The sequence below is a fragment of the Bombus huntii genome, chromosome 5 (assembly GCF_024542735.1).
Source record: "Bombus huntii isolate Logan2020A chromosome 5, iyBomHunt1.1, whole genome shotgun sequence".
NCBI classification, from domain to species: Eukaryota; Metazoa; Arthropoda; class Insecta; order Hymenoptera; family Apidae; genus Bombus; species Bombus huntii.
The window spans coordinates 13661399-13688099 of NC_066242.1; the positions used below are offsets into that span (position 1 = coordinate 13661399).

Here is a 26701-nt window from a genome sequence, read left to right on the forward strand (position 1 = left end):
ATGCCCATAAAATCTTCGACTGTAACAATGGCAAACACAAAAGAAATCACCTCCTTGCTTCGGGAGCAAAGCAATCTGAAGGACCAATTCCAGTCCGTGTCAAAACTACTCGACGAATACGAACGGTCCGGCCAGCAAAGCAAACACCTTGTAGCTGCACTCGACAGCAAACTATGACCGGGACGATGGCAGAGCAGTGGTTAACGTCCTTGGTTACGAACGTTCAGGACCCCCAGGTTCAAATCCCGGCACCCGATTTTTCTTCCCATTTTTCGTCCGATTTTTCTTCCACGACATCTAAATGAGAAAAAAAGCACCAGTACCACGACATATCTCCACATCAACCTCTGAATGTCATATCGAAAACTAGTCGACGACATTTCGATACGGTTCAACATTGTCTATGAAAAGTAACTTGAGCTCGACGACAACACACCTGCGGCCTCAATTGACGACTATTTAGACCTGGATGAACGATTATTAAAACTCATCGCAATCAATCCTTCCTCGAACGGGGGTTGCCAAGATAATGGCTCAATCTTCAATTACAACCGCCGCGAAAACCCTCCGCTGCTTTCTGCGTAAAATCATCTTGCCCATATGTGATTTCACAGCTGCTGAATCGTAAATAACAAACAACAACGAAATAGAGCAGGAGGATGTAGGGCTGATAAATAAGAAGAAGAAGAAGTGTTTTGTCCGAGATCTGCTAGTAAGACTCTTCAGTAAGGCTTACCTAGCAGACCTATACTTTTGACACAAAGGAAGGAGAGAGGAGGGAGGAGAGTTTGTATGGTAGATATGGTGATGGATGGACTTCATCTCCTCTTCACGCAGTGGTGGATCTTTGTATCTAAAGGTTCTTCTTTCCTCTCTTGCAGTTGCGACGTTTTCCATTGGAGCGGTCTGCTCCGTATCTTTTTGCCGCTATCAAAGTTCAGAAGGGGATTCTTTGTACTATTGGTTTGCTTATTTAACTTGCTTCGATTGAGTTTAGAGAGCGCCGCGTGTGTCCCATACACACGGTCTATGCGATTATTTCCTGAGAGTGTGTGACACGTGGGTGTCACTATAAAGCGGCTCCTTCTCCTAAAGGCAGAGGAGATGAATCAGGTCAACTTAACCTGTGTCGCATTGTCAATTTTGACACAAGCATGGTAGACTCCAGCAGCGTTTAAAGTAGTTGCATTTCAGCCTTTAACATAAATCTTGTTACCATATTACGCAGAACGCAGCGTTACTTTAAAAAGAAGAGAACACGTTTCACATTTTTTTCCAAAAGTGAGCTTTAACGCCTTTTACATGTGATTGCGCCATTACCGTGACAGGTACATTTTTCCCTTTTTTTTATGGTGTGCACATTTTATGGCTTGACGTGTCCTGAGACGCTGCAAGCATCAGTATCGTACATCAGCCTTAAAAAGATGTCGACCGGAGACAACACGTGCTCGTAAAGCATCAATGTTACCAAGAGTCCATTTAGCAAATTATGAGCGCTATTCGTTGCTCCAACCGCTCTTCTTGAAATCCAGTTTGTTCCCCACGTGATGGAGGTACAGGTGTAATAATGTGGTGTCATGCATCGTGAGTCCTTACCGAGATAACAAAGTACCCTAGCCTTTACTATTTCGAGTGCATTTAACAGTGAAAAGGAGAGTGAAAAATAAAAATGAAGCGAACGAAATTGAATTGAACAATAAGGTTTTCTCGTTAATGAAGAGACCCGTTGATAAATATCTTTAGAGATGTTTTAAATCGACGAACCCTCTGATCTCCACGATAACGTCAAAGAAAATTCTTTCAGAAATTCAACTAGAGGCCCGCATCAAACTCAAAACAAACTTTTCTCGCTGATCAAATATTAATAATCTCATCCGACGAATTTCTTTCCGAGCAGACGATGCTAGAGGTGTTCCATCATCCTCAAGCAAAAGTTTTCCTCTCATTTTAGGGACTGCTGCAAGTACCAAACTGCAGGTATATATCGAGAGTCCCTTAAACCGGTGAAGCTACAAAGATGTTACAAGTATCGGTAGACCTCGTTTTCGATGTTCAACCCCTAAAAACAAGGAACTTCCACCAAAGATGAAAGGGTGTTAGAGGTTCCTCGACAAACACGGACTCACGAGGCAAATTCCGGTGCACAAGTAGTTGAGAACAGTTCCTTTCCAAGCTTAGACTTCGACCACCCTCTCGTACGTACACATCCTCTTAACAGGGATGAAACTAATGCACGTGGGAACCTGGGCACATTACGACAACCAGCGTGAGAGGACGAGAAACAAGTGAATAGAGCACCGGCACCAAATTGCGATGGCATCGTATTATCTCGGCTCGATTGCTGTTTCCCGATCAATCCACTTCTCTTGCCACGCCTTCCTATTTCCCTTTTTTATGATCAATCAGATCAAAACGATCGGTAAAATGGGGAGTCTCGATGAAATCGCTTAATAGTGAAACGGAAGATATATTAAACATTATTTTTGAGTAATGGAATTGGCTAGATTAATTGAAGTTATTGGTGCTGAGGTGGATATTAAACATGTTGGTTTGTTTAATAAAGGGACGAGTGATAAAATCATAATAGTCAATTATATTCAAATCACTGTAAGTACAATTACAGAATATTCGTCTATTTGTATCGACAGGTGTTATTATAAAATGTTCAAATATAACTCCGATTGACGATAACAAATAACTGTAATAATATTATTGAGATATGTGTAATTTTGTGTGCTACACTAGATTAGCGGCGTAGTAGTGACATACATATATGAGTATGGGTGAGTGGTAGTATGTGCGTGCACAGCGTCTCGTAAAACAAATGAATACAACTGTTCTGTTAGTAGTGTGGTATAGAAGATGATGAGACAAAGAGAGTGCTGAGTGAAACTATTTTGATATCAATTCTAAGCATGATCTAAGTGTTCCTATACATTTATTTCGACGATTAAGATCCACAATTCTCAACAAATATTTTGTCCGGAGTTCGTTTACCTTAGAACCTAGCAAACCAAAACAACGTTGGTATTCCAAGGCACAATAATACGAGTCTCTCCCGATTCAAATCTTCCATTGACTCATGTGCCGTTATAGTGCTAAAATTTTGGTTTTCCTATTGGTCGTATGTCATTTTATTTCCATTTTATGTACGTACACCCTACGTATAATTATTTCGGGCGATTTACAGATAGAAGAGCAGCGTGGCGGTAGGGGAATACAATGAGAGTTAGAGGTATAATTGTTGCGCTTGGAAATTATTAGCAGGCAGGTTTTAACAGTTCAACGCGCACCCCTGGTAGCTTGTAGCTGTAAACATAATTCATAGTACGAGAAAGTGCTCCCCTGGCATGAATTATATTTTCGCTCGACATTGAGTGTCCCAGTATAAATTCAATGAAGCAGCAAAATATTTGAAAGTCGTATGTTTTAAGTAATTAATAAACTAATTCGCTTATTTGCAATTTCTATTCTCTTCGTGTAAAGTTAAGCCAATCTCTAACTGAAACTGTCATTACGAAATTTATGAAAAAGCCAAAAACGAAAGTTCGCTGATATAGGAACAAAACGAATACATTCTTGTGCTCGATTCGAGCCCAGCTGCGGTTCGCTGCGCCAGCTTCGCGAGAACTTTGCGGCGAAGTTACGTCAGTTTGAACTTAAACTTGATACCGCCTCATAAACACTCGAGAAACTGAAGATACGGGCGAACTCTTTTCAACATGACGCATGCAATTTATCTTTATTTTTATACAGGGAAGTTAAAGCAGCTGCTGGTTGACGGCACGTTACTACTCGCGTGTGATGAGAAACACAGCGAATAAACGAATCCGAAAAGCGATCCGATTTTCTACTTGCACGTTAACTTGGTGCTATCACAAGTTACCTTCCCTTACTAAGTAGATACACGCTAAAGGTTTCATATACAGATCGGGTTTCGGTTAGCCGACGAAGCAGCAACGTATAGTAGTCTGCACCAAGTAAGTTGCATTGGATGACAGGAAAATAACGCAATTTTATTCATTTTATTTTTGCGTTGTCCGGTTAGAATGTTGAAAACATTTTAAATTTTGCTTGCAATATTCAAATCGAATAAGCCGAATAAACTAGACTGCAAGTAAAAGATACGAGACGATGGACTGAATCAACAAAAATACTTTGAACACCGATAGTGACCAGGATTGAAATCAAATTTACCAAAACTTGGATGTTAAAATGCTCGTGGCGTTTGAAAATCATTTAGCGTGATTGTAATTAAAACGGTGACTATCGGAAACAATGAATATGCCTGTTCATTCCTGATCCCCGTTCCTAATTGTAACGTTCGGCGATTAAGATACAATTTACTCGGCAAACGTGGGTCTCTGTATGCTGTCGCGTTAACGAAATTGAGAGTGAACTTATTGCCGCTAATTCTGTCCCGTGGGGATTATACGACCGCGTCGTTACAAATACATACACGTAAACAGAAATTTATGGCTCGTAATTGACGGGCATTGCCACGAATAAATACAACGGATCCCGTAGATCATGTGAGCGTAGAACGAACAGCCGAGTACGCGGGGGAGGTTAATCCACGAACACATACGCACAGACTTGACACGCAGAATTATTGCGCGTACACGAACGACAATAGGTAACGTTAGGTATAGCGCGTTTAAGCAAACAGCTCTGTGTCCTACAGGCTCCTCTCTGACGCATGGTCTCCCGAGGTACGGATGTCTTGTTGCAAGAAAAGCAATTACCAAATTGCAGATCTATCCCTCCCTAAATTGTTCAACATTAGTCGTGACAGGTTTATGAAGCTGTACATCCCTGTGCTTGTATACGAATTAGAAGTTTATATTTATTAAGAGTATATATTTATCAAGAGGATTTACGAAACAGATGGTACCCACCTACCTACCTATTACGGCAAATTCAAGAGCCATAGTCAGTAGAGAATTACTCTCGTCATCAAGGGCAGAAATTTGGTAGACACGAAATGTCAGAGGATAAATTGAATAATCTTGCCAATCGTACAACAACAATTGACACAAATGGCAGGCGGCAAAGTAGCGATTTAGCTAGACGTACACGCGCGCTCTATGAAATTATTTCGAACGTACGCCGGAGGATCCGTGTAACCGGTTCACGCACACTGCTCCATCGCCAACACCAACACACACAAACAGACTAGTGTCCAGTTAATTTATGCCCGAACTGTATTCACGTACACGGTTGGAATACGCAACCGCCGCGTGCATTACATAAACTCGAAACACGCCGCAGAGAGACAGGGCTGATCGTAAAGGGTGATGGAAACGCGTTCATCAGCCTGCCTTAACTATCCGCGATTTAATTCGAACGGTTTAATCTTTAACGTCTCGAATTGAAAGCCGATCGCTTAGAATTGGGAAATTTTGACTTTTGGTTTTTCTCGATGACAATAACTAACGAGAAGTTGAGCAAATGATAGAATATTGGAATTTTAAGGCACTTTGTGGCGAAGATAGAAGTTAATTATTTATTCATCCCAGAGAGAATTTAACTTTCCGTCTTTCTTTTCTTTCGATGATTGAGCCGCGATTAGCAAGTTTTACAGCGCCATGAAATTCATCCATAATGCAGTCTTCTTTTTTTTTTTTTTTTTTTGGAATATTTAAGATTCGACGAAGCTGGTAATCGCTTTTGAGAGTGATAGGGTCGACGAAGTGCGTAGGTATCGATTTCCACTTAGAAGAAATTTCAAGTAGAGCGACGGGTCTGAAGAGACATATTTTCATTTGAGACATTTAACCGAGTTAATGTCCGACCGTCTCATCCAATATTCATTTCACCTCGGGAAATCCTTAATCCAGGCAGAGTCAAATTTTATCCATAATTCCAACAATACACCATTTCCCTTCCCGTGAAACTCGATATGCAAGTTTGCCAAAGAATTAATCTTTATAATAATTCTAATAAAAAAATGGCTGATCGTAATCATTGACCTAGCCTTTTCATCTTATACTATCAGGTAACAAAATTTGTTAAATGTCTAACCTGTTAACTGTGGAATTTAGTTTCAAAAATCCTTTATGTGATGCGTAGTTAAAATCAAACGATAACGAGTATACACGTCGAATGTTAAACACGTCAACCGCACCGAAATAAAATTTTGAAAGACAAAGTCAAAGGATCCCCTACTAAACCCCACAAAATTTGTCAATTATAAAATAGATGTTGTGCCATTAATAGATGTTGTTACTAGTTTCGTGTGTCGTTTCATTTGCAAACGATCGTTTCAACGAAAGTGTATAGCAAGTGTACACAATGTGGCAAAGCAACAAGACGAGTAGATTTAAAAACTTGGCAGACGTTCTGACTCGCTAGAATCGAAAGCCACTAGAACTTTCCACTGTTGAGCTTATTAGCCGTCAGAGGCGAAAGAACGTCAAACTTTCGCGACGCGAGCTTGTGCTAACAAGGTGGTGCTGAAAAAGCATCCTCGACACTCGCTACTGCGCACATCGATACTTAAATCACGTATCCTGAAATTCTACTGCAAGTTAACGCAACCCAATATCAGCTTCTTTATTTTCCCATTCAATTTTTAAATTACAAAAGAACTTCCTGGACAAATATGTTCGATCGTTTGAGTTTACCCACGAAAAAGGGTTACTCTGCGAAATGCTCGAGCTTGAACGAAAAGTTCGTCATGGCAGAGCGCGAAATCGGTTCGATTCGAGAGAGAGACACATCTGTTCGATCTCGAGTCTCGAATTTCACAGCTCAATACACACAGCTTTATCCTCCACTGGACCAGGCAACTTTTCGCAACGTAAACCATAGTAGGTGTAGTTAGACTTGAACAGATACTCGCTGATCGAACGTAAATTAATCGTCTACAACTATTCGGGGAGATAGATCGTGCTATTTAAACACGGAAGTGTTATCAGTATTATGCCGTGAATAAAAACTTTATTCAAAGAATCTATGATCCATCGAATCGATAGTAAGTTTTTGACAGACGCTTAAGAAATAAAGATCCCTCAGAGAACAACATTTAGGAAATTCTCTAATTAGAATGAATAATTTCTTAAAATTTATCAACGTCGTTGATTTAGAACAATTTCGAAATTGTTCATTTTCTCTACATCCCATCCCTGTGTGAGCGCTCTCTAGTTTGCGTGGGTCGATTATTAAAATTCGAAGCGCGCCAGCTGCAGCTGAACTCCAGAAAGCAAAACGCGTTTTTTAATTCCCGACGTTGAATGTCCGGACGTCGGACGTTCAGCCGACAATGTAATCTTAATTACTTCCAGGCGGAGAGGCGCGAAAACCCTTCGTCATGACTTTATTCTCGTTGACGCGGACACAACGAGTTTTCCCTATAACGACCGCTAAGCCAAGCCGCGGGCGCATTAATTCTTAACGGCAAATTGGCGTCGCATTAGCGGCGTTCCGTCACGGTAATACCATGATTAACTGGGACACACCCGACCACCGGACCATTCGTTTGTCGCGGTGGTCGCGCCGGAAATAATGGAATGTCCCGATGTGTAATGTGGATTCATCACTTTCCGCCAGCAACTCCGAATAAACAGCGGCATCCAGTTCGTACGAAACCTGAATAAATACATCTAGGAAGACCATAGAGATTCGTTGTAAATATCATCCGGATCAATTGTTTCAGCGATAGAAATTTTATTAAATAATCAATCACAAAGATTTAATAAGATTGAATCTAAGAACAATCGAATTGGAGTTTAGAGACACCTATGCCAATCGATTGCATCTCTAGCGAATAGTTTATAAAAACGGAAGGTTGAGAGAATTTAAAGAGAGAAAAGACGAAGAGGATTTCAAAAGTAAGGGATTAAAAAAATTCAACAGAATGATGAATGCCAGCAACTGAGGAACGCCGTAAGCGCGGGACGATATTTACGTAATTTTCCAAAGTACAAAAAAGAACGAATTTAACAAACAAACTGTCGCTGGCATGTTGTCTGCTTTAATGAGTTAATTAAAATTGTGTTTCCCTCGCGGAGCTGTCGATGCAATACCTACACGCGTTTTTTATTCGAAATTAAAAACATAGCGCTTGGTTCGAACAACAGAGAATGTTGCATAAACGAGGAATGAGATGATGACAAGGATATTTTGCTGAAAATACGTGAGCATTGAAAATGAAGTCTGCTCGAGATGAGCTTTGTCGCAAACGAGCAACGAATTAAAATTGTATCCAATACTTTTGTTAGGAAATAATTGAAACAAGTCGTTCGTTGTTGTTTATTCTAAGCCATTGACAATTTGTCAGTTAGAGCGTTTTTGTGTTTTTGCATAACTTTCACATGTGCCATTGACGACCCACGTCGTGACTTAAAAATGAGAAATTTTACTATCAGGAAGATATAATAAACAATCGCAAGCCGAAATCTTCATTTTCGACAATTATTATTTTTATTATTTATCTATTATATTTATACCGTGTTTGTCTACATTTTCAATTATTTATACTATACTTGTTTTACATTGATACATTTCTTTACCTTTCCTGTTTATTCATTTAATTTGAATGTTTATTTGTTTATACTTTCTGTTTCACCCATACCAACTGGTTTATTTACATTATTCGTTTATTCACTGCTGAAACATAATTCCTTCGTCGATAACTCCATTAAATGCGAATAAAATCAGATAAAAATCGTGTATAATTAAAGTTACTAAAACAATGAAAAACCGATTAAAGCAACAACGATGGACGAATTATTTTCTATCAAAATTCTTGCGAATTTTTGCTGGCCGATCGCTGTTTTGTGCCTAAAATTGTTCGAAAAGCAACAAGGAAGTTTATGTCAGTTTCTAGCCAAGAGAACAAGAGAACCTGACTATATAATTTGCGCAAGCGGAAAGTATTCATTCCAACATTCCACATCGATCCATTATCAACAAAGAATTCAATCAGCTTAAAATAACCACAGAGATTTTCATTCCCCCTTCTTGTACAGCTGTCAAAAACAAAAAGCTTCGTCCGAAGTCATCCCCTGGATTTCAACGAAAAATACACAAGAATATTCATCTGTGATTTTGACTGAAAAATGGCTTCTAAAGCCTCTTGTATTCGGCGAAATTTTATTTCGAGAGCCAGAGAAAAATTAGAAATTCAAAAAACATATTTCAAAGTGCAATTACGTATAAAATTACGCCAGAAATAAAACATATTGAAAACTGAATATACAATGATCTCCTATAATTTCTTATCGTGTATCAGGGTCGCAGTCGAGCGAAGTTCGTAATTCTCTTTCATTATTCTAACAGGATCTCGTTGAAAAATATATTTAGAAAACGTCAAAAGGGGTGTCAGGGCAGCAGATTATCAAACACCTCGACGACATTCACCGACGTAGACGAAGCTTAATTGTATATTCCATGTCTTTAACATTATTAGCGAGTTACCGATATGGTGGGCTTGACGATAATCGTCTTACATGGGCTCGACAGCGAGCCGTGCGGCCCTTTGAATGCAGGAAGGGGCTTACATCCGATATTAATATCGCTTTTCCGTAACCGGAGGGTGTCGACGAAATGGGAATAACCGTAAGTTAGGCACGCTACGTGTCCGTCGATATTGCGATAGTTAAGCGCGCGATCGCGTATAACACAACACAACAACCCCTTTGTCGTCGCACCAAGGAGACCTTCTTCGTTGACTTGCAAGAAAGTTTCTGCCTCACTACACTAGGAAGCATTAAAGTATTACCATAACTAACTCGTTAGCCTGCAACTCTTCCGGCAATTATTCATAAACTGTTTAATTTATCTATGGAAATGATGAGCAGCTAAGATCCAGAGTGGATTACAGCATGGTTGAATAATCGGATGATTTTTGTTATTCTTTTTGTAGAAGCAATACCCTTAATGTTCTTTTTCTTTTTCAAGAAGATGTTAAATCGACTTCAGTGTAAAATAAACGACAAGGTGAAACGTTCGAAACGGAGCCGTCGAGTTACGGGCGAATTATTTCCCTTAGCGTCGGAGAAGCAAAAAAATACGAAAGTTAAGGGGCGGCTGGAATTAGTTTTCCCACCCGCCTAACGAACTTCGTGCTTCCCCCATTTACAGAGAAAGTTAGGTGTAACGCTTTTCTCCCTGCTGTAGAAAAGTATCCCGGAAGAATTGCGGTCGAATTAAACTAAACTATATTAAACGTTAGTACAGTTACGTGATATAAATCCAGTTAATTAAAGCTACAGAAGTTCCTGATGTTATAACGAATCCCTTTGCTGTTCCTCCCCAGGAGGGAAACTCGGTAGTAGAGGAACGCGTGACTGTCCGCCTGTTTCCTCTTCCTCGAGTAAGATATTAAACTATTACTTGGATAATTTGTTATGTAAGCTGGCGTGCACGTTTCGTAAATTCCAGCGACAAAGACTGCTCGATCACTGCCAGCAACACCACCGGTCGAAACTCTTTAACATCCTTCTTGTATCAACTATAATGCATGCAGTAACAAATGCAACTTTCCAAACAATTCAAATCGTATAATTCACTGTCACGTGAAAACCGACAATTATAAATCTGCAGATCGCATCGAATATTCTTCGTGGGAAAAAATGAACACATACAGATAAGCGTACAGCTTAAAATTCTTGGGCTTTGGAATATTCCACGTAGAAAAATCCATTCTCGCTTATCACGGCATAATATCTGCCCCCCGCAAAGTCTCTTTAATAACATGCGACGCTTTTTGAACCCATATATGTAATTTAGTGGTGTCGATAAGGACGCAAAGACGGTGGCTGACGAAGAATAAAAATGGCCGGCAAATACAATAAATTTCCAAGCGAGTAAAGGTGTAGTAAGAAAGATCGACGCCCAGAAAAGACACGGAAGCCCTACTTCGCGTAATTCCAAGTCTGCCGGCGATACTTTCTGGTTATCTCGACCGCAGCCATGCCGCCATATATGTCGTTACGGAAGCCGCACTTGAATGGTGACAAGAAACGACCACGTTAGAAATACGATTTCACTGGCACGGTCATAACGGACGACGTCCTCGTGGAACATCGAGATTCCAACTGCGTATAACCGCGGTGGCTTAAAACAGGAACAAGAGGAACCAAGCGTACGGTCCATTTCCTACCTATCCGGAATTTCCACTCTCGTAACGTTGCCGACGGTTAGAACGGTATATTCGAGTCTAATCGTCTCCCACCGCCCTCTTTGTCGCGACATAATCCAGCTTATCCTCCTTATTTTGCGTTTGTTTGGTCGTTTACTTTGTACGTTCACCCTGTGTGCCTAGATTCTGAATTATCCTTTGCGATAGTCGAATATTTTGCTAGGAAGAAGTGGCATGGTTACTTTGCAACATCAATGAAAACACGAATCCATTCGATTGTAAAAGTTATCTGTTGCGATAGACGCGAGAGAAATTTATGCCTCGATGATACAACCTGAGAATGTAGAAGGAAAAAAAGAGTTGTAGCTGAAAAACGAAAAATGGGACGAATTTGTCGGTAGCATCGGCCAGCAGGGATTCGTTTAAATTTTATAATTAAACGACGATCGGAAAATTCTGGCCACGATACGGTTCACTTGATCCAAACGCGGTCTGTAATCGCGTGGTTGCTGCCCGCTCGCTTCAATTCACGGGAGAACACTCTCCCCTTCTCTCTCGCGGTTGATTTATGTGCGGCCCAACACACGGCAAAACCAGCGCGTGATTATTGGACGAGAATCGAATCCTTGGGAGAAGAACGTGCAGGAATTCGTGTCGATGAATTCCCGGGTCGAGGCCACTAATTGCAAGCCGAATTCAACGAACCTGGTAAAATCCGCAAATCGATGCTCGACTTTCCTATTACAACGAACTGGATGATGCTCGCCTTCGTAATCGGTCTTTACGATGATATTCACGCGACCGGCATTCTGAATAAGCGACACATACTGCCGACAGACGTTATTGGATATCAAAGATATTTGGCCCAGCGCAGCGGGGCTTATTTCAATTAGTTCGAATGTCTGATCCAAAGAGAAGATTTTACTAATGCGAATTCCGCGAATTTCTCGATCATCGACAACAAATAGAAAGTGTTGAGATATACACGACGATATCGAAAAGCGGTGTCTAGAACACTATCGCGCGAAACGCGTGAAAGTGGGAGAATTTTCTACTGGAAAACACCGATTGGCGAAGGTAAAAATTATATCTCTCTTTCTGTCTCGAGCTTCGTTGACTTTAGAAACGTTTTGCAATTACAGTCGACTGTGTTGGAATAGGAATATTTAACATAACAGTTGCAGTCTCGAGATTACCAAGGAACGTTGGGGCAAAGTAATTGCTATCGAATCTAACGAACAGAGCAAAATCTAGCAAGTGGAATTCAACCGGGAAATGCGGTTTTGGTTGAGCATAACTCACAGCTTAGCTGGTAGTTCTTAAGAAATAATTGTCGTAGCAGCAACGCTTTTCGAAAGTTAATACGAGTTTACATTCCGCGATGAGATGGTAAAATCCTTCCGTGAAATCCCACGTATGTAACAGAAGAAGAGTATCGCGTAAATATTTTCTTCGTAAACTTAATCGTACAAACATGCTATTACCACGTTGACATAGAAATTTCTACGATTTTGATGAATCTTAATATTTGAAAATAGGTCAGATACTCAGTCTTTTCTCGATCGGTACTCGATATGCAGGTTAATGCCCCGACCGTCGACGCAGCAATAATTCCAACATCCTCTCGACATGTATAAGATATTTACGAAATGATTTTGGCGTATCATTGTCATGAAAATATTTTAAAATAGGCTTTAATTAAACATCCGATGCTGTGAGAACGAGTTTCATTATAATGTTAATAAAAACTCGTAGAATTCTAAGACGAATTAATTGGTAGATTTATTAAAAATTCGTCGAGTAAGAAAGTAAATTAGAGCAAAGCAATATCAAGCCAGCATCTAGAAGACATTCGTCACGAATATACTTTGTTCAATGGGTGCAACAATTTTTCTCGTTCGAAGCCGCCGATAATTCCGGACAAAATTATGGACACTTCAGCTTTCACCGATAAGACTTCCCCTCTTGACTCGCCTCGTTTAAGCGAATCACCGTCAAAGCTCCATCTACTTTTTCCCCATTTAGACAGTGATTTCACGGATAGGAGACGCCAAATCCGCGGAAAGAAAAAGTGACAAATAACAGTATCTCCCTCTGTTTTAAGCCCTTTGCAAGAAGTATAAGCATCTCCGAAACGACAGAAAATAAAAGAACCCTCGGTAGTGAATACGTTTTCCCTCGTTCTTAATCTATATTCGCTTTTAGCGAGTTTTACTTGACGAGTGCAGAATCAAAATATTTCTTTATATCGAACTATTTTGTATATATCTCGTATAAGGTAGCACATGTATAACTGTATAAAATGTGTCGTACTATTAAACATATGGAATTGGAAGAAATCGAACGCCTGAGAGGTCGAATGAGATCGCGAGCGTGTCGTTAAAATTTCATGAGGCGGTGCAACGATGTCCTGTTAGACTCGAATTTTCGAGGCATATACGTCTATCTATTGGTAAATTGAAAGAAGATATCCGGTACATTATGTTCCTGTATCAAAGAAATCGTGGTTTTTACTTGAGCCACTTTCAAATGTAATCGATTCACGAAGCATGGAACTGTTAAATGTGTAAAACGATGTAATTTTCTTCTAACATTGGAGTATACCATGTTGCATCATAGATCTGCAGTAAAATTAGACGTCAAACTCTATCGAAAGAAAAGAGAAACAAAATCTTAATTGGAAAACACTCTTCCAGTGTCAGCAGGTGCGGTAAAAACTTGGTCAACGAGTTTATCGAGTTGGCTGGTTCGTAGTAACAGTATTTTAAACGTAAAAATGGAAGAAAGCATTAACTTGGAAAGGGAAAAGAAAACTTACCACGAAAGTTGTGGTGACTCAATAATAGTGAGTCAAAAATCGACTACACTGCTTCTATCTTATTCTTGCAAACTTATTTAATCTTGTAAACCACCCTTCAAAATCCTTCACTTATCCGATGGCCGACTATCCATCTATGTAATAGTTGCTGAATTTCTTAACAGTTTGAAGACTCAGGTTTTTTATGTTCTGATTTAGAAAAGGGTTTACGGGAAAATAGAAAAAGTTTGACCAAAATCACAGGTTGACTAACGGTTTTCCTAGAATGCAGGAACAGAAGTGGTTAAAAGCCAGGAAAACCAGCTCGTTCCAACGTTACTTTTACGTTAATGAGTTCTCCTATACACGTCTCGCGGTGCAAAGAAAATCGACGGTAAAATCCAACAACAGACGGGGAAAGCTCGGAGATTTCATCGATTCGAAAAGGGATCGTGTAGTTTCGGTATGCAATTACTTCCCGTGAATTCACTGGTATGTTCCACGGTTAAGAAAATCGATCCTCGCCTCGCGCAATCGAGCATCCGACGACGAAAAACGACGACGACGAGAAAGAAGACGATTGTCATTGTAGCTGTGAAGTAGGTTCGAACTTCTGTCGAGAGTTTATTTCAATTTCCAATCTAATAAGAAATTCTTTCGCAACTATTCCTTGTCCCGCGTTCGTTTCTCTCCTTCCCCCTCCTATAGCTACCTAAGTAAATTTGTCTCTCGATCCTCCTCCTCTACCCTTTTCTTCCCCTATCGGTTCAGTCTCTAACACCCATCGCCACTCTTGCAGCCATCTTCGTCGCTCTTTGTCGTCTTCGCCCGTTTCACTAGTATTCTCTCGAAGCATCGCTATCACTCGGCTCCTCGCGTCTTCTTCGCTATTCTCTCCCTTCTTCTCGTTCCTTCACCTTTCACACGACTTATCTTCCGCTATCTCAGACGGCAACTCCCCAACCTTCGTATCTCGTCGTCGTTTCTTAACATTCCAGCTCTTCTATCTCCCCTACAGTTCTCGACGCCTTCCACGGCGTTCTGTTACTCATTTGTTCGACGCAGTTCTATGGAATAACGATGATACCTTCGACAGACATAATCGCGCACCTCGGGCGATGATTATTTCGCGATGGTTATTCCGCGACGAAGGTACTCGTCGTCGCCTGCTTTATGTTACGTGCAGTTACGAACACATGCTTGGAATTTCTTATCAAACGAAACGATGAAAAGATCCGATAGGCGTCTATCTGCTATCTTAAAATCTTTCTTTCTGATTCTGACTCTGATTCGCGATACGATTACATATGCAGTAAATAATCAAAGCTACACGCTGTACCAGAGTATCCTTGAATTCGTTAACCAACTCACCGACGACCGATTGCCTAATAAAGTCACAGATGCGTCGCAACAAGCGTTTTCCAAATATTCGCGGATTCCCTCAACCCGAATCTAATTAATCATCCAGATTGGCCGGAATCAGGGGCTGGCCGCGTACGAGCACCGAATCACCCGGCCATAAATTCAGCGAGAGGCGAAGAGGGGCGCGAAAAATTTTATGAGTGGCCACGTGAAAAGGATATGAATATTTCATAGGCCTCTTGGATAGTAGAACACCTGATAACGGGCTACACGCGATAAATCATTTTTCGATCTAAATGTAAATACACCGAGCCAACGATGCTAATAGAGGCCTCGACCCTGCTTCACCTTTTTACCTGAGAGTACTACTCTTTCGACCTACCGGTCGCAATAGTTGCGACAGTAGTTTACCGATTAACAATTTAGACGACTAACGCAACTAACATTACGACTACGTCAACGTTAGTTTCTTCCTTAAATACTTGTTACCTTTCCTCTCGACCATTCTTTCATTTACTATGACCTCCTTTCATTTATTATACTTCCAACAAATATATTTGCTGTTCCCTGGACATACAAACCAAAAAACTTACATCTTTGTACTTCGAAAAATCGGGACCAAGTCAAACTAAATCGGTCGTTACTTAAACGAGAGTACAAAAAATCATAAAATGTCATCTTAAAATTCTTTTCGTTTGCGAAACTAAGCTATGGAAGTTGGAACTCTCGGTTGAAACTATTCTAAACTATGAGAATGTGCGTTAATTTGTAAACGATATTGGCAGAGGCTTTTGGCAATCTCAGCAACGATAACGTTGAGAAGTGGATCGATTATTCTTCGATACCTTTGCTCAGCTTGGCGAGCCAACGATACTGAATTCGATACAAGAACGATCAGGAACCGTGTCGTCGACAAGGGAAGCTATTTCCTACCTAAACGGGATTCTGTCGGGTGATCTCTGAGAATACGAGTATTCTTCCTGTCTCTTGTCATTCCATACCCTACCCTATCAGAACCAAAGGATTTTCGCACTGATGGGCTATATCGCACCCGTTTCTCGTGTTTCGCAGCACCGAGTTCCATGGCGGAAATTAACACCATTCCCTGCCTAATTGAACGCGAGTGTCGATTATCTTTCTCCGATCTATTAGTTTGATTATCTCGGTTTGATAAATCTTGGAATTGGAAAAGACGGATCCACGGAGAAGATTAATAAATGCATAATAGAGAAGAGAGGACAAATTTCGCACAAGTTATCGAGGATATTAAAGAGCAACGTCTAGACGTTACTTCTTCCTATGTAATTTTTAATAAAATTTCGGATAACGTTTTGAATAAACTGCGATCAACCGCTAAAAGAAAGATTAATCGACTTTAAAATTCAGAAGGCAACGGACGAAATCCCTGTCGAATTTCAGAACGAAAACACGTTTGGACAGATTCAACAAGATGGAATATTAACAGACAGCAGAACCGGTAATCTAAGTGCCTTTACAGACGACCAAGCGTCAAGGGTAGAAAGTCCCAGGATCCGTAATCCCCGACTAATTCAATACGAATTGGAATCAGCTCTATCAAGCTTCTCCACTTCAGACCAACTCTGTCATCCTCCATCTTCCTCTTCTCCTATTTTCTCATTTTCACCGCGCCAAGTCATACTAATTTGACTCGACGTTTCCCCGTTTCCAACATCTTTAGCGGAGACCTTTCTCCTCCGTTTCTCTCGCCCGTTCCTTCTCTTCCCTCTTGTTAACCTGTGAAGTAACACTTCTGAGAAGTAAGCGGCGTCGCCTGAAAACGGATATGAAGACGGAATTCGAATAACATGTTTACACACCGTTCCTGCTCGGTGCTAATGGCTTCAGATGAAATCACGCAGAAGCCGGGAAATAAATCCCCCTTACGTTTCCAAGCTGGACGAATAGGGCGTCCATTAAGACCACATCGATTCAGCGTGTCCCGAATAAAAAGAACGACATAGTATTCCTTAATTGCACTGAAAGTTGAGCCGAAACTCTACGTTCGACAGAGAAAAAACAAAACGGACAAAAACAAAACAAGAGAAAGCGCGTTATCGCTAAACAATTCGATTTGTGGAAAAATAGCATCCCACGATGATAAATTGAAAACAAATAGTCGTGAAGGAATAATCGTGTAGGGTGAAATATAAGCAACGTGATCGATATGTCCCATTTTCGAGACTCGAAATTACCTGAAATGAAAAAAGAGGGAGGGCACGCACCCTCTTTTCGTGATATATTCTTGGAAGAGGAAAAGGATATAAAGATTCGTTTGCGTATTCACACGCCAATAATCCACCATGAGCTTTCCACGAGATGGATAGAATCGTTTCAGGGGCTGTATTATCCTCTTTAAGTTATCTCGTACGGAACTTTCCTCGTTATGGTTTGCTGGAGAATACTCGTGAGCCGCGAGAAATTCATTGCACTGGTAACTGGAAGAAAGGTAAGGAACCGGTGCAGAAGAAAAAGAAAAAGGGAGAAAAGTAATTGCAGAGAATGATGAAAGAAACGAGAAACAGCGTGCTTGTCCCTGGTATCGCATTTAATTTTTCCAAATTATCACAAGCGTAACATGTTACGAGAGCTGTGCCGTCATCGCTATAAGAATTCCGTTCGAACAGCACGTAATAATACTGATTAAATAACACGCTGGACGTTGCATTCTCGGCGTTTCCCTCGGTGTGGCCTTGCTTCAGCACGAAAACTGGTGCAATAAGACGTCAGAAGGATTTCTAACAGAGAGGATACGCGACTTAGTCGAGGAAGTCGGGAAAGAGACTTCTAATTAGAGAAGTAGCGAGTCGCGTCCGCCCCAAAAACCACGAATTAGTGGTCCATGAGTTTAGCTAGCTCCTCTGCGTTCCACAGCGTGGAATTCTTCTCCATCGTATAATAGAAATCAAGATGGAAGATGAACGGATTAAGAACGCAGCATGGCTATCGTTAGAAAAGTCTAAAGAAAGAAATGCTGCAGAAGAAGAAATTGCAAATTCTCTGTAACAGTTTAAGGATCCTCGAAAATTAAGAAACGAAAGCTCGGTACATCACGACTTAAGATATGATTGATTCTTAAGGAAGAGCTGCGTCTATTTAAGAATAAAGAGGACAATAGAGTCAGCGAAAAGCGAAAAGAACCAGGTCAGCTAAATCGGTTTAGAAGTCGAACGACGATCGACGCGTGACAACGAGTACACAATTTCAACGCTCAAGAAATCTAAATACGCGGCAGAGCAAAGGGGAGAGAAAATGAGATTCGGGTCAAGGAGTTAGCTCCGGTGAAAACTGGACGACGATCACGCGTCAGGAAGACTCGTAACTTTAACGACGGTCACAGATTAAAACGGAAACTGCTCCCATCAAACCCGATTACTATTCCGACGAAACAATTTCACGTTCTCCTCACAGATTACGGGAAGAGGGAAAAGAGATTGTCATTGGCGTTTCGTCCCTTTTTGCAGCATTGATTTTTGTCACCACGGGTCACTCGATTACGATTATTGCACACAAGCGAAGCGTAGAATTTCGAGGCAGAGGCAAGAAACTGGCTTCCTATCAGGCGCGTGGAAGGCGATCCGGGCATCCCCAAGGGCTCCATTACCCTCCTTCATTCCTTCACATCCTTCCTGCTTTTGGATTCACCGTAGGAAGTCATTCCTGAGTCACGATACTGGCATCAGCAATCCCCTCGGTGGGCAAGCTTATCCCGTTCCCGGGAGCAAATTGGCACGAACACAAATCAAATCGCTAGACGTGAGTTGAAGAGTATGCGACGACACATAAATCGGCTGTTCAGCTTTGATCCTTCGATCTGTCTGTTTATGTATTTATCCGATGATTTTAGGTAAACTCGATCGATTCCATTGTAAAAATTGCAGAATTGTTTCATTAAACGGTAAGTAGGTGACGTTAAGTAACTTCGCGTCGGGTCTATTTATCAAAAAAAAGAAAAGAAAATTGGAACGTACGAAGAATAATATAAAGAAGCAGACGACATTTAAGGTGGTCGACAAAAGGACAATGGACAAGGGAAAGGGCAAAATGAGGATAAAGGTGAAACGAGGGACATGTGAGATCATAGGATTCCAGATCTGTGAGATTCGGGCCATTCCTATGACCCTGAGACTACCTCGACAATTACCACAAATGCGAACCACCGGCTACGTGACGATGTTGCGAGCAAGCAGATCGGTTGTCCCGCAACGAACGACGCTTAATAGAATGGCCGCGAGTAAATAAGTGGATCAGATCCTTCCATCCTTTTTCTATCTTCTTTCTCCCATTTTCCCTCGAAGAAACTTCTCTCAGAAATTCCTTTTAAGACAAATCAAGATTTCATCGCGATAGGAATTTTTTATTTAACTTTTAACACGTTTTAAAAATATTCGAGAATTTCAATGAAACTTTAGATCCGAGCGATAAAATTGAAGCGAATTAGCGAAGTGGATTGCCAGCGTGGACCCGTGCAGCATAGAACACGTTGATAAAGATTTTTCGAGTTTTCGCGCAACTGGATCGCCCTGATTGCTAAAGATTCTAGAAATGCGAAGAACTTAGGAACGACGACTTAGGAAAAGCGTTGTCTACGTCCCTTTTATATTTCACTTCTGAAACACTTCTTCTTAATGGCGCCTAGCGCTGATAGTTTCAAGCATCATTATCATTTAACACACACGGCCGGTTCTACGGCATGCAGTGCGACGTAGAAATAGAACTGGTATCATCTTTCATTTTCGTAAGTCGTCAAACGCTATTTTAATGTGACAGTGAAGATCCATTCTAAACATCTCTACAACGTTTGTAAAATATACAAGCAAAAATCCAATACAATTTATCGGATCTTTTAAAAATAAAATTCAAAAGCATCTACGAACCTGTTCGATGGCGAAAATTGAAGCTATCAATCAATGATAAGCTGCGATCATGCTTTATGACATAAATCAGAATCTATGTTCTCTGAAAGTGTTCGCGAATATTCGCTTCTCTTTCTACGAGTAGCTATCGGCCGTGAAATGTTATGAAACATTGCATAAAAGCTAAAACAGTTATACAATTATCGGAATGTGTAGTTCAGTGGGCTTAACGTGACTAGGGAAAACAAAACTATAAAAGAAACACGGTGAAAAGGAAACAGGAGAAAAGAGACGATTATGACGAAACGACGAAACAACAGAGAGGAGGACAAAGGCGAATGCAATTTGCGAGTAGACGGTCGTTTGGCGTCGTGTAACCGCTTTCACGGATTTCGAGGACGATTCTACGGCTCTCGGCTTCTATGGTTTCGTAGTTCCGCATTTCCGTTAATAGCAACAACTCCGACAATAATTCTGCCGGAAGCCGTGGCATTGCCAGCCGGCAGACTCCCATTGGTCGACGACGCTGGCACCCGATGGCTCGCGAGGAACAATCTCGTTGTATCAATTTCCGTCGCTTTGCTGGCCACAAGTTTAATCGCGGGGAAACATCGTGGAAAGAAAACCTAACGGGGTCGAACCAATTTCGATACGAATTCCTATCTATAGACGAAGAACAGGTAAACGCTTGGAAATTGCGAACTTGTTACCAATTCCTATATACCTGAAGGTAATAGGTAATGGAATCTAATGATTTTCGATATTTCACTAATAATATTCCTCTGAAAATAAGATATTACCGAAAGGGACGCATTGATCTAAAGAATAACGAAGATATCCGTGGCAGCCATCTAAAATTCGCATACGTTCCGCGCACGTTCCCGTGGATTTACGACACAGTCGGGTCCCGCTTCGAATTTCCAACTTCTCTACCTCTGCATCGGCTATAAACGCGAACACCGTGCTAACGCAACACTCGTTTGCACACACGACGATCTTAAATCTGCTGGTGGGTGAAAAAGTCACGCGCGCGTCATAAAGTCAATCCACTGTAGCAAATCTTAACAACAATCTAATATCGAAGGCTCGTAACCTCGCAGACAAGGCCGGAAAGGTGCGTTCGAGGACCTATTTCTGACGGTGTTTCGTTTCGTTTTGTAACGCCCCAACGGAGAAGAACAGCTTTGTACGGCTGCGCGAACAAAAAACACCAGCCGAGAGAACGTTACATGGAGAGAATAATGGAAAACGAGGATCCTTTGCGAAAGATTCGAAATCCAGCGAACGGTCTCGAGATTTCCAGCGAGGCATCGATATGGAAATTTAATTCCAAGATCATGCGACGCGTAAGGTTGTTTCCTTGCTTTTGGCGGCTCTTCGAACCTGGCCAAAGGAAAGAAAACTTGTATTCTCATCGACATATAGGAGGACCCTTTCTGAATGCGATCTCAGTGATGAGACTCATTCTCAACGAGGACAGACGTCTCTCCAAGGGAAATCATATTTCAAACGTCTGGTAGTATTCGTGGAAGAACGCGAGAGCGCGATCTCGTTTAATTAACGGACGAAACTCGAGGCCGTTCTTTAGCGGCTGGGTCGAATTTAATAAAGACGCATGAATTAAACACGGAAACGATGGCGATTTAAAAAATTCATCGGATAATGTAAAACGCATTGTGAATTGAGAGAAAGATCCGAGATATCGTGGATACAATATGACGAAGTTGAAGTGGAAACTGGCCTCGTGCGTTTCGAGGGAATTTAATATCGCCAATATTACAGATGGAAAACATGAATCCTAAAAAAAATTGCAGTTCCTCGATCTACAAAAGAATTCGAAAAAAATGTTCACCGGTAGAAGATCGAGATTATACGAACTCGATCCTAGAGAAATATTGTTTGTTTTCCAACCGAACCTGATGCAAACCGACTATACTCGCAAATAAAATGTTTCACGGGTTTAAATCAAGAGGAAGTGCTGCCCGTCTCAAAGAAAAAAGCAAATCACACCAACCTTTGAAAGGTCAAATATAAAACCATATTTCTGAGTTGTTCCAACTTCAAAGCCATAGTTCTGAAAATAACACAAATGCACTATGTAACTAACGAACCTATTTCTAATTTTCCGTTCATCCGCTTTGCTTCAATCCGTTTTACTCGTACGAAATTTCTTCCTGAAGAGAGGAAAGAGGAAAAACACATAGAGAAAAGTCAACAAGAACGTCCGATCCTACCGTGTACGAGCAAAATTATAATTCCTGTAATGATCTCCGTTGAGATTATGACAAAGAAAATTCGTGAAAATTGAAAAACTGAACCGACGTCCGATTCCATTAATTGGTAGAAAAGGATGGTTCTCGCGATTCGCGTATTCCACGATACGCTATGTCAGAGAAGTTATCCAGGAAAAGAAAGGACGGATTTATTTTATACTGAGACACGGTGTTACTCGAAAGAAATCTAGCTGTTTCCGGTCGCGTTGATCGAGTATGGCTGTGACGAGTGTATAAAGAATATCAAGCAACTTCTTTTATTCCTCTTTACATGACTCCGGCGAGGATTTAAAAAGCTATCGATGAGTAAAAAGAGCACGAAACTCGAAGAAAGATTGGAAAAGGAGAATTCGAGAAGCTGCTACCTGAAATGCGGAACGAAAACTGTAAAAGTTGAAGGGAAGGGGGAGGGAAGCAAAGAACGAAAAGATGATGCGCATCACGACAGAAGCAGAAAATTTTTATGAGATATGTGTTGACGTTTACGTCATGGCTTATCTACTGCGTTGGGTTTCTATTCGTTTTATTTTGTGAAGCCAGCATCGGGATATTTCTGGGTGAGGCACACTCTCGAAAAGTCAAGAGAATATAGCGTCTGCGGAGGAAAGACGTCCTTCAGAAGTTTTAGCGCGTCTTAAAAGAATAAGTCGTTAGGTCTGGATATATACGTGCGTGTCCACGACATATACGGGGTTTCCCGGATTACTTTGTCGACTAAAGTGTCTCCTCATCAGAGACTAGTTCGCGTCAACGTGAATTTGGAACTAGAGTTTCATCCAGAGTTTCGTTCTTACCCGAGGAACCGAGTTATCTCAATAAGTAACTCTAAAGAACTCTGAAAATTGCATAGAATTCTCTATTCCATTTAGTCGAGCAAATAAAAAAAAAAAGAGATACAAATTCAAGTAAACTTACTACTTCGTGTAATAATTCTCTAGAGCAGTTTTAAAAGCGTCGATTCAAAGGAAAGAATATAATACTTCTTAGGCGCCACAGCACAGAGAAATCAGCAAGTCTGAGTCGAACTTGGAGAATATCATAGAATGCCATGTTCCATATGCGGTGGAGCGTGGAAAATGTGTCGAGAGACAATCCAGAGTATCCGAAGGAGTTCGCTGAATGGATCGAAATTCGATGAATCGGCTGATGGGAAATGAGAAAAAGAAAGCGTCAAAACGTTTTCACGTGATGGTGAAAATGTGCGCAAATTCATTTCCTGCTTTTCTTCTTCTACCTCGTACTACACGGGTTTCCATGCTCTCGTGATAAGTTCGATACTATTAGAGGAACGGAAATCCTCGCATGAAAGCGTTTGCCATTCCCGATCTACGGAACTCGTTGTCAAACATTCCGAGGATACGGAATGGTCGGTCTCGTGACTACCCATACAGAGAGACCAATTTCTAGAAGCTCTCGCGCGGCCAGAATTTCTGACACCGCATACATCAATATTTAAGTGCGGTTAGCACGTTCGATTTGCAATAAATCACATTAAACTTATCTCAAGTATTCGAATCGCGGTGCTTTCCAGGTAACACGTAGTTCCGCTCTTTAGAGAACGCTCCTAGCAACTCGAGAAAAAAGAATCTTATGCATAAAACTGCAGATACAAATTCGGATATTCAACGATATTCACATAAACTTTGAATAATCTTGGAATGGTCTTGGAAAAACCTCGTAAAAATCTTGCAATTATCTTGGTGTGTCACCGAATAATCTTGACCTATCATTAAATGAGCATGCACATGTTTGTAGCAGCACATGAGTCAACGGGAGCATATTATTGTGTCTTGGAATACCAACGTTGTTTTGGTTTGCTAGGTTCAAAGGTAAACAAACTTCGAACAAAACATTATCGCCGTTATTTGTAATCGTCAACCAGAGTTACATTTGCACCTTTTATAATACCACCGGTTGATACAAATAGACGAACGTGCTCTCTAGGACAGTCATTATAGCGAATCAATATAGCGAGTCATACAGTCGAATAGCGAGCGTAGAGCCGAACAGTAGCATTGAGCGAGCGACGATTACGACCGGCATATATGTACTATCTTTATACTTGTACTTAAAGTGATTTTAATACGATCGACTATTACAATTTTATCACTCGTCTCCTTAATAAACCAACCAACACGTTTAATAATAATATCCACCTCGTGTTTTTAAGAGATTTTAAGGATAAAGCGCTTAGACTTTAGACCGACAGAAACCTTCACAGTGAATCAATACATTAATCGTGAGACAACTATCCTGTGTCCAGAAACAACTGTCAAGGTCTCGTAAGAAATCAAGCGTAGAGAGAAAATCGTATCGTAAACCATCTCTAACATAGAGATATCATAAACCGAATCGATTTACAGCTTCTTCGAGTCGTAACGATACACACAATTCTATCAGCCGTAGAGTACACGGAACAAAAATAAATTTTGTCGGTGATCAGACGTACACGGTTCAAACGAAACGTCCAGTTGGTCGTTATCACTCGGGAACAGTCAACTGTATCGGATGATAACCGACGGAAAAAGAAGCGCCGCGTCGTTGCTCTCGTGGAAGCACGCGAATTTCTCGCGACAAATCCGAAATATTCACGAGACCGTGAATCTCAATTTTCAAACGACCACAGTTGTTGTGTCATGTGAAAAAATCTAAGAAGATTAATTATCAGTCGAATTCACCGTTCAACGAATTTCGTCGCTATCGTGTTTTGCTTTGAATCACTTCCGAACGAATTTTATCGTAGTTGACACTGATATTTCAACGATGCTTTGTTTCTTTGTACAATAGATTTTGCTCGATAGACAAGCGCGAGTTTCATTTTCACATATTTCTACTATCCAATATCCCGTGTGGAAAGAGCCAAATTTCGAGCCACTTGTCGCAAACTACACGGCATTAAGCTCAAAGAAATTCATTTTTCCTATCCCGTGTCTAGTGGATTGTCGATGATCCAGACTTCTAAGTATCAAGCATCTTGACGCGTACAATACCGGAAATCGAATGTCACGGAGAGACGCGGCGCAACAACTACACCCAATATTATTTCTCGCATCTGTTTCCGGCTTCTCCGTGCTAAGCGAACTCGTCCTATTTGGCATGCAGCTACGTTCGTAACTTAAACAGCTTAATAGCAGTAAATTCTTTTGTACGCGAAATCTAATGTGAAATTGCCAATTGCCCATGGAGATTTAAGTCGTGTCGCTCGATGGAGGCGTATCCAGTTAAAAACGCATAAAATTACGCGCGTATAAAACGTAGGATAAAAACGTAGTGGATTGTCGAGTTAATTCGATCAAGCATCGAATAAAACGAAGGAATCACATTAGTCTTTGTTTGATTGCATTTCCGTTGGACAGACGGGATTATTCTAGCTTAACACGTGGATAAATTTTCAATTGCGTTTAATCCGTTTTGCTTGTGTTAATAATTTATTTTCGCGTTTAATTGGGACCGAAACTTCGCATATGTTCTTTCACCGTTGCGAGGATACGTTTGATAATTCAACGGGTCGCGCCATGGAAACGCATTGTAATAACGGTAATTCAGGAAGGAGCATCAAGCTCATTTATACAAGTGAAAATATAAAAATAGGTTTCCTCAAAATTTTCTATTATCATTTTAGCGAATAATATATAACATAGAACTTCGTACGCAAGTAGAGAATTATTTTCATTAATTTCATTGTTTTATGCGCGTACGCTGTCACACGCCGGTCGTTCTCTCGTTCGCGACAATGACAAATTCGTCGGTCATGTTCCGCTTTAATTACTCGCACTTCTGCTTTGAACCGTCCTTTCCGCAAAAAATCGAATCTAATTAACGTTTCCCCAATGCCGATCGCAATTTCACCAGGTTCTATCCGTAACCTTTCTAGTAATTTCCAAATTTCCGGCTGATATCTCGCCTCCCCATTTGACCATGACACCTGGCATATGTCCGTGTCCAGCCGTTGGAGGATCGAATAACGGTCCAATCTTTCGACACTATTCACCGTCACAGAGAATCGGCAACGGAACCGCGACAACTACTATACAACCGCTCGTATCCAGGATATCAAAAGCAGATGCGAACGGATCTGTCGTACCTACACCACAATTCTCGCCGTATAGAACGATAGAATTATTTAGCTAGTCGTGTACATTTCAGAATCTTAAAATCTTTGAATTTTTTTCTTTAAACCAGTCAATTTTCGTAACGTAGCAAAACCATTGCTAAATTATACGAAGGCATTGCTTCATCTCCGAGTTGAGAAGTAGGATTTTTAAGCGAAGAAATGTTCTTTACTTATACTAACGGGGAGAAAGAAAAA

At 40.9% G+C, this 26701-nt stretch overlaps 1 protein-coding gene across 3 annotated transcripts in view; it reads left to right on the plus strand.

Moving 5' to 3' along the window:
• LOC126865621 (neuroligin-4, X-linked) overlaps nt 1–26701 on the plus strand; it is a 262423-nt gene that overhangs the window by 228320 nt on the left and 7402 nt on the right. The gene's annotated exons all lie outside the window — the stretch shown is intronic.